Source organism: Podarcis gaigeae (assembly GCF_964106915.1).
Source record: "Podarcis gaigeae genome assembly, chromosome: 8".
In the NCBI taxonomy this organism is placed as follows: domain Eukaryota; kingdom Metazoa; phylum Chordata; class Lepidosauria; order Squamata; family Lacertidae; genus Podarcis; species Podarcis gaigeae.
In genome coordinates this window covers 75,364,186-75,372,384 of record NC_139684.1, presented here as the reverse complement: position 1 = coordinate 75,372,384, position 8,199 = coordinate 75,364,186, and the positions used below count along the sequence as shown (strand labels likewise).

The 8,199-nt window shown below is 43.0% G+C and overlaps 1 pseudogene across 1 annotated transcript; it reads right to left on the bottom strand.

Annotated features, from left to right (window-relative positions):
- Positions 1–4,538: 4,538 nt before the first annotated feature.
- Positions 4,539–5,436, bottom strand: LOC310850129 (H/ACA ribonucleoprotein complex subunit 3 pseudogene; annotated as a pseudogene). The gene is made up of 2 exons (XR_014568745.1): positions 5,072–5,436; positions 4,539–4,696 (listed from the first exon to the last, which is right to left on the bottom strand). The product of XR_014568745.1 is annotated as an H/ACA ribonucleoprotein complex subunit 3 pseudogene (transcript).
- Between the last annotated feature and the right edge of the window lie 2,763 nt (positions 5,437–8,199).

Sequence of the window (8,199 nt, the reverse complement as noted above, 5' to 3'; positions counted from 1 at the left end):
CAAATCGGTATGCAAAGTTGCCCATTTGTTGAAGAAAGGTCTTTCTCCTGTGTGGTTGCTTTCACGACCCACATTTAAAAGCAACACATTTTGATCTGTGTTGGGTTTTCCCTCCAACGGCAGGTGTTTACACAATGTCAGCATGCTTTCATTTTGTAAGGCAGGTGTGCCTCCTCCTCCTCCTCCTCATATTTATTACTCACCCTTCGCTAGCAGGGTGGATGACAACAATGTGAAAATCGAAATTAAAGCAGTTGAAACAGATTACAATCACAGGAAAGGGGAGGGGCTTCAGCCCCTCAGGGGATGTATGAGGATGGGGCAAAGCCCCGATCTGAAGGAAACCTAACTGTTTCTACTAGGAGGTGTCCCACAGAATCAGTCCCACTGTTAAACAGAGTCATGGAATCATAGAGTTGGAAGGGACCTTGAGGGTCATCCAGCCCAACCCCTTGCTATGCCCACAGCGATCCCTAGGTGGGTGCAAATAATCAACCTTCTGGTTAACAGCCAGGCGTGCTGACCCATTACACCAGCTATTGTCTAGTTTAATAATAATAATAATAATAATAATAATAATAATAATAATAATTTTTATTTATACCCCGCCCTCCCCAGCCAAGGTGGTACCCCTCAGGTAACATACGCTTCAGGTTACAGACTCCACTAACCCAAAAATAGTACCTCAGGTTAAGAACTTTGCTTCAGGATGAGAACAGAAATCATGGTGCGGCTGCGCGGTGGCAGCAGGAGGCCCCATTAGCTAAACTGGTGCTTCAGGTTAAGAACAGTTTCAGGTTAAGAACGGACCTCCAGAATGAATTAAGTTCTTAGCCCGAGGTACCACTGTATTGCATGTATAGCCTTACAGCACAATGCTCACCATGTCAACAGAAGTATAGTGTCCAGATCAAGGGAAGTAATAGTTCTACTCTATTCTGCCTTAGTCAGACCACACTTGGAACACTGTGTCCAATTCTGGGCACCACAATTTAAGTTGGAAGTTGACAAGCTGGAACGTGTGCAGAGGAGGGAGACAAAGATGATCAAGGGTCTGGAAACTAAGCAACTAAGCCTTATGAGGAGCGCTTGAAGGAGCTGTGTTTGTTTAGCCTGGAAAAGAGGAGGTATGATAGTCATCTTCAAATATCTTAATGACTGTCACATGGAAGATGGAACAAGTTTGTTTTCTCCTGCTCCGGAGGGTGGGACACGAACCAATGGCTTCAAGTTACAAGAAAGGAGATTCCAACTAAACATTCGGAAAAACTTCCTGACACTAAGAGCTGTTCAGCAGTGGAACGGACTCCTTTGGGAGGTGGTGGGCTCTCCTTCCTTGGAGGTTTTTAAGCAGAATTTGGGTGGCCATCTGTCATGGATGCTCTAGTTGAGATTCCTGCATTCCAGTAGGGTTGGACTAGATGACCCTTGGTGTCTCTTCCAACTCTTAAGACTCTATGATTCTATGAAATGAAATGCCAGAAATGCAGTTAGTGACCATTTAAATTAGAGCTACCATGTGGACAGGATAAGCACAGGGATCCTCTCGAACAAAAGGAAATGTGCCAGACTATCTGCTTGAAAAAATGACACTGGCTTGACCATTAAAAAAAACAAAACATAACACAACCCATTCTCTTCTGCAGACTCAACTCTTATAGCTGTGAAACTATAAGATTGGAAGGGACTCCCAGAGAGCATCTGCCCAACCCTAGAACAACATAAATCACAAGACTTGAATTTATTTATTTTTAATCTGGGGGAGTCAGAATTGGGCTTGGCTTAACCAGAGGAGGAACGGCCACTGGGAGGAGCGCCAAAAGAAGAAACACCATATGGCACATCTGCATCAGCACAACCAGATGCTTACATCTTTCCCAGCTGCAACAAAACATGTCTCCCCCGTATTGCTCTCTGCAGCCATGGCAAACACTGTAAACTCTCCCAACAGTTTACTACACTCCTGAAGGCTCACTCTTCAGTTGTCTCCCAAGACAGACGGATGCCGACTGCAACAATGTTTAGAGATAACTCTCTCTTTTTCTAATTTGAAAGGATCAGCTTAAGGAAGAATTATTGGGTGCATGGCTTTAAAAGAGCCCTAGACAAATTCCTGAAGGAGAAGGCTGTCAGTGACTACTAGCCACAATGGCTATGCTCTGCCTTCAAAGTCAGGGGCAGTAATGCTCTGGGTATCGGTTGCTGGAAACCACAGGGGGGGTGCTCTTGTGCTGGGGCCCTTCTCGAGGGTTTCCCACAGACATCTACAGTAGGTGGTGTCTCTGAGGATGCTGGATGAGGTGCTACAGTAGGCTGTTCTGACATTCTGTGCAATTCGACAGGAGCTGTCCAGCCCAGCCTATGACACTAGCATCCAGAATCTGCAACCGATCCTGGATAATATCCTCCCCTTTCACAGGCCTTGTAGTGCCTAGATCACCTCCTAACCTGAAACAACAACTTGTCAGAAGCAAAAGGATGCATAACAGACACAGAGACAGAGGAAACATCCCCAGCAAATAAACCCAAATGCCCTACTCTGCCCCCACACCTTCCTCTGGCAACTTTATTATAGGACCTAATAATGTCAGCCGTGACATCAGGGGTTCATTCACCTGGCGTTGTTCTTCTTCCAGTGTAATAAATGCTGTAATCTGCAAGTGGTGCACTTCTGCAATTCTGCATAGGACAAACACACTAATCACTTTGCAACCGAATCAATGGATGCAAATAAGTTATCACCCAGCGTGGGAATACTGTATTCATTAAACAGTACAGCAGTGTTTCTCTTTTTTAAAAATAATTGTTATTGAAGTTTTCCAATCAAACCAAATTATATATTCCAAATTATACAAATTATCCAATAATCAAAGAAATCCCAATGTTATGCCTAATTATAAATTATTTTTATTTTTAGCTGACTTCCCATGCTTCTAGATCGGAGGCAATCCTAATCATCTGAGAGTTCTACTGCATTTCAAAATATTACAATAATTCCCTTAATACATTCTGTATTTTCAACACCTCTGCGTTCATCCTGCTAGTGAGTTTAAGTCCAAATAAAATGTTTCTGTGTGGATTTTACGTCTTTACTCTTCTTCTTTATAGTCCAAATCTGTAATCCAAGACATTAGCTTTTCCTGGGAGGGGGGGTTACCAAGTAAACTGGAAGTACAAATATTGAAAAGTAAAATGTTAGCGGTTTACCCCCCTCCCATAGCAATATAATTTGATTCAGCTAGCTGGTCAGTCTACTTTTGGTTTCACTCCTGGCTCCTTGTTAAATTAATACTGCATCAGAAACCTCCCAAACAGATATCCAAAGTTCTCTGGTGTTTCTCCAGTTGTTAATGAGATGTCTCTTCTACTCCAAGGGTGTCTTTTGATCTTCTTCCAGGAAACCAAGAGCCGAAAGCCTTGATTTTCTCCCCACCAATCATTTCCACACAGTTAGTAATTATTAGAGTTATTAAAACCTTATTGTATCAACAAATGTAAAATTTTTATTCTCACTTGCTTTCATAAGTCCGGCAGTCATTCCTTCCAAAGGGGATTCGCCAAATGTAATCACATAGGCAAATATCGAAGGAAAGTAAAAGGCTCACCCCCACCCTTTCTGTTCCATCAGACTGGCATCTCAGATTATAGTCCCTTTTCCAATTGAGTCTTCTAAGTCTTAAGAGGCTGAATTAATTAGCAGGAAAAAAATCCTCCCTCTTCGCTCAAAGCATGTCCATTATTTAAATCCAATTTTTCATCTTAAGAAATGGAGACTTGTCACTCGTGGAGACAGCTTCGGAGAATGCCAGAATCACACTGGGGCTTTCCATCCAGCACCCTCCAGCCCCTTATTCCCTCCGGATTTGGGGCCAGGTGTTGAGCAACTGCAGATAAGACTGTTTCCTCTGGCCCTAGAGGAATTTGGGAGGCTGATTACTCCCATCTCAGCCTCTAATTGCCTCTGCGAAATGGAGACGATGGAATTTCAGCCATCTTCTGTGGCAATGAGCTGGAAGCCTGAGTAGAGCTGTATTTTTCAAGCTAGGGCCCCCAGTTGTTGTTGGACTACAACTCCCATCATCCCTGACCACTGTTCCTGCTAGCCAGGGATGATGGGAGTTGTAGTCCAAGAAGAATTGGTGGCCTATGCTTGAGAAACACTGTGTAGAACTTTGATTCCCTGCCCTACCTTCACAGATTATCATGTTTTATAGACGCAAAGGAAATTAACTGCCCCTTACTGAGCTAGACCCACTAGTGTAGCTAGGGGGTGGGGTGCACTGGGTGGCCACTTACAGTGCACCCGAGCCACGTGTCTCTCATGGGAGTGACGTGGTAGCTGTGGTGCCTGCAGGCACCGACCACCTGAAAAGGCAGTGTGGGGCTCACTTCTTTTCAGGTAGTGTGGTGCCTGCAGCTGAGGGGGAGGCGGCAGCAGAGCAGACTCCATGCAGTCTCTGGCTCCATGCAGCGCAACCTGCCCTGGCTTGCCCCAGGCACCTGAGGAGCTAGCTATGCCGCTGGCCACACCCATTGGCTCCAGAATCAAGGGGCAAATTAGGTGCAACTGAAGGAATTCAAGCTCATTTGAAGATTGCAGGAGTTTCCTCGCACATCATTAGCGGCTCTCTAGAGGTCCTAGTGATAAAGTGGAATGAAGAAATGCAGATCTGGTGCTTTTCTTTTCTTTTCTTTTCTTTTCTTTTCTTTTCTTTTTATTGGCTTAAAAAATTTTTTTTATACAGACAGCAAAACAAAGAAGCCTAAATTAACATTGCCTTCTACCGATAAAAAATAATAATAACTATTACAATAATGAAAATACTAAAAGTACATTTACTTCCCCTTTTAAACTTCTATTCTGGTTACAATATATTTCTATTCTATAAGAATCTATTATATCCATTGCTGTCCCATATATTATTTTATTTCCCAAATTCAACCTAACCTTCCCCTCCTCCCCACTGCTTCCCTTCACCTGCGTGAGATCTTCCCATCATAATATTTTTTTTCTAGTTTCTTTGATAAAATAGAGTAACATGAAAACTGTGATTTTGTTTTCTTTGCCAACATCTTCGAGGCTGCTTTGGAGCTAGAAGCTTGCCTCATCTCCATGGGCTGCAGAGGTCCCTCACAGGCTGGCAAACAGTTTACACAACCAGCCGAGGCAGCTGGGTCATCAAGACTCCAAAGTGTTTCTTGATGGTGATCCTGTGTCGGGAATATTTGTCATCTGGAGAAAAGCGAGCAGGATGGGCTGAACACATTGGCTGGCCAGTGGGATCTGCCTTCTTGAGAGTGTAGACCCTATTTCCTTGCTCATCGAGGTAGTTCTGCAGAAACATTGCTGCGGGTTATGAAAGCATTAGCAATATACCTGCAGACGGATTAAAAGAACTTCCTCCTATCAATATACACATGTTTCCATACAACCCATGTGCATATTAGCCCCATCCATCTAGCTTAGGGTTGCCTGTGCCTGGACTGAGAAAAAAACCCCATTGTAGTCCTCTTGGTGTTCTTGGACTTCAACTTCCATCAGCCCCAGGTTCTCCAGGGTTTCAGGGTAGGTTTTCTCTCAGCTCTACCTGGAGATGCCATTGAAGATTGAACCTGAGACCTTCCGCATGCAAAACAGAGGCTCTGTACCACTAGGGTACAACTCCAAACATTCCAACCTACCAGGGCACCGCTAAAGATCTAAAGGTGGGCATCTTGAATAAAGGGCTTTCAAAGCGCAGATTCGGCACGAAACTGCAGTTACAATTAAATCAGGAAGTGCATTAGGGTCTGGATAGAGACAAAGATTTTCATTCTAAGTTAACTCTGTCAGTGCTATTGAGTTGCTGATTTTATCAGATGTCACAACTGATTATTGCTTGCAATAATCTTTCAGACATCATATGAATTTATTCCAGTCATTTTTGAATACTTGATTGTTCTGGTTTTGGATTTTTCCTGACAACTTCGCCAGTTCTGCAAAGTCCATCATCTTCATCCAACACTCTTCTTTCATTGGTACTTCTTGTTGTTTCCATTGCATACATAAACAGTCTTTTATCTTCCCTTGCTATCTCGTCATCCACTATACCCAATAGGAAGGCTTCTGTTTTTTTAACAAAAGTATTTTTAAACACTTTCTTTAACTCATTATATACCATTTCCCAGAAAGCCTTTCCCTCTTTGCAAGTCCACCACATGTGGTAAAAGTTACCTTCCCTTTCTTTACATTTCCAACACTCTTTGGTTCTTGTCTTGTACATTTTAGCAAGCTTTGTTGTTGTTTAGTTGTTTAGTCATGTCCGACTCTTCATGACCCCACGGACCAGAGCACGCCAAGTATTCCTATCTTCCACTGCCTCCTGAAGTTTGGTCAAACTCATGTTCGTAGCTTCAAGAACACTGTCAAACCATCTCATCCTCTCTCATCCCCTTCTCCTTGTGCCCTCTTTCCCAGCATCAGGGTCTTTTCCAAGGAGTCTTCTCTTCTCATGAGGTGGCCAAAGTATAGGAGCCTCAGCTTCAGGATCTGTCCTTCCAGTGAGCACTCAGGGCTGATTTCCTTCAGAATGGATAGGTTTGATCTTCTTGCAGTCCATAGGACTCTCAAGAGTTTAGCTGGTGTTTAGCAAGTTTAGCTGGTATGAAATACCATCTATACATCATTTCCGTAACATTTTCTTTAAGTGCACTGGATGCAGTAAAATTAATGCCTTCCTTCCACAACCTTTCCCAAGATTCTAACTGAACATTATATCCAAAATCTTTAGCCCATTGTATCATCACCCCTTTAACCTCCTCATTCTTAGTACTCATTTCAATAGTAATTTATATATTTTCAATAATATTTTCCTCTTATCATCAAATAGTTATCAGAGGTCACAACTGTTGCAAAGCTCCACCCTGGTTTCCACACTGTTCTGGAGCCAGTTCAAAGTGCTCATGTTAATTTTTAAACCCTCAAATGGCTCAGGCCCCCAGCTGCCTCTTCCCTGACAGACCCCCTTGGGTGCTAAGACTGAGAGGGGGTCCTTTTGGGTGTCCCACTACCCTCAGAAAATCAAGGGAGTGGTGGTCAGGGAGAAGGCATTATTTGTAGCAGCCCCTAAACTGCGGAACTCCTTCCCCACAAAGGACCCACCTTATTTCTGTACTTTGATTTTTTAAAACAACAACAACCCAGTTTTAATCTTATGCAGTGCCAGATTTACGTATAAACTAAACAAGCTATAGCTTAGGGCCCCACTCTCTTGCCCCCCCAAGGGAAAAAACTGGATGTACATTTCCAAAACTGTATTTCAGTTCAACAATTACTTTGATAAAATACCTATTTTGTTATGTGCAAATGGCTTTAGATACCTATTAGGTCCATAAATTACCATATAGCATATATTCAACACAAAAAACAGCAACAATTTGTTGTTGACAAAGGACAACAGGATATATAAAGGGCCCCATTACCTTCAGTAGCTTAGGGCCTCATCAAACCTAAATCCGGCCCTGATCTTATGTAACATTGTGGTTTAATATTCATGTTGTGCTTAAATTGTTGTAACTTGCCCAGGGACATTAGGGCGAAGTGATACTGTAAAACAACAAGAAGAACACAATCTTCAAAGCATCATAAAAATACCTATTCTAGTACAGGTGCAGACTGGGAAAGCTCAACGTAAAACACTTGTTGAAAGATTCATTGACCATCTAACTTACACCCTGGCTGTTGCTCCTGATGGAGATTAACTTGTAAGCCTCCAGAGAAGGCTTGCAGATGCTGTTGGAAAGCCCACAGGGAGGGCAATCGGTTGTGGTTCTTCCTCTGATCTTGCCTCTGATTCTGGACAGAATCCACTGCAGTCGTGACAAGTAACCATTGAAAGGCCTATCCTCCACATACAGTATCTGCTTTATTATCTTATAAGGCCATCACCACATCCCATGGAAGCAAAGTAACATTTTAACATGCATAATCATAGTAATGCCGGTGGCCTGATGGGGGGCTAGAAGAGACCCCTCCCACGTCAGCTGCGGAGAAGGGTTACATTCCTCTGTGTGTGTGCAACCAGGGCCCTATTTATAGATTACTCCTATTGCATGCATGTGTGCATTCAAGATTTGATCCAGTTTCATGGAAACTAATCTGTGTAATGATTAACAATAGGTATGGGAATAGCTAATAGGAAGACACTGAAAGAATCACCA